Below are 1,312 nucleotides of genomic sequence, written 5' to 3'. Positions count from 1 at the left end.
TTTAAATGTCAAAAACAGCTGTTTGAACATATTTAGTACAAATCAAAACATGAAATGTCATGAACAAAAACTAATTTCTAGTGTTGGTAAACGTAAAATGTAGAAATTTTCTACTTTAATTAGTTTTTCTGAGCAAAATTTATAATTCTTATTCGATTTGAATGAAATATGAAAAATATTTAATTTTAATTATTACAAATTCTTGGACATTCGTAAAGTCTTAATTTTCTGTCATATTAATAAAATAATAACGTTTGTTCGTAACTTTATCGATTTTTTTTAAATATAGAGATTAATCAAATTCTAATGTAATATCTGATGAAATCACTATAGTGTCCGAACGGTGTTGATGCAGCTTGTTTGATATTGAAAATGACAATATCGGTCAAGTTCTGGATCTGAAATTTGTCCGTCCAATTTCATGCCCTTAACTGGCAATTCAACACAGACAAGTTTTATAGGAAACAAATTTAAAATTTCTTAAAAAATGACTTTAACGCTCATAACTGGCATAACTTCGAAGCAGACAATTTTTATAGCAAACAAATTTCAGAATTCTATAAAGTCTGTTTTTAATTTACCTTACCATTTGATAACCCATTTTAAAGAAAATCAATATTGACTCAATAAATCATTCAAAAAATTTTGTATTATGTTAAAATTTGACAAAAATTATTCACTTAAATTCTATAAAAATAACGTTCACACAACTATTTATATACGAGGCAATAATTTAGAATAAATCTATGATTTTAACACCTTTAAGGCACATATCAAATATTTTACGAAAATAACGTGGCCATTAAAAATAAAAATTTTGTATTTAATTACTTCTCTGACTTTTTCACACTAGCACGTCTTCTTTCTTTCAAATTTTTGATAGATATGAACTAACCTTTACTTGTTAATATTTTAATTAAAAATTCTTTTCATATTTCATTATATATTTTCATTAAAGCTTGTTCAAACTGTTTTTTTTTTTTAAGTTATAAAATTCCGATTGAGATTGCACGTTTCAAAAAAATGTTAACTGTTCCAAATACAGATTGGAAAATATTCATAATAAATTGTCAAAGTGTAAAACTTTTACAATTTAAAGAAGAAATAAAGAAATGTTTATCAAAACTTATTAAATTTTGTGGAATTTGACTGATTTTTTAGTTTAAATTTATTTCAAAAGCGCGGAAATTGGCACAGAAATATTTATTCATTTTCCTGAGAGATGAAAAATTTTAATTTATAAAAAATATTGAATTTATTTTATTTACTTTTAACAAAATTTGTTATTTTATTATTAACATTCGTAATGTTA

This window comes from Lucilia sericata, unplaced genomic scaffold, assembly GCF_015586225.1.
Source record: "Lucilia sericata isolate MDLA Ls3-8-SP2 unplaced genomic scaffold, ASM1558622v1 Contig000914F_arrow, whole genome shotgun sequence".
In the NCBI taxonomy this organism is placed as follows: Eukaryota; Metazoa; Arthropoda; class Insecta; order Diptera; family Calliphoridae; genus Lucilia; species Lucilia sericata.
The sequence above is the reverse complement of the archived record's forward strand: the minus strand, read 5'-3'. Positions refer to the sequence as shown.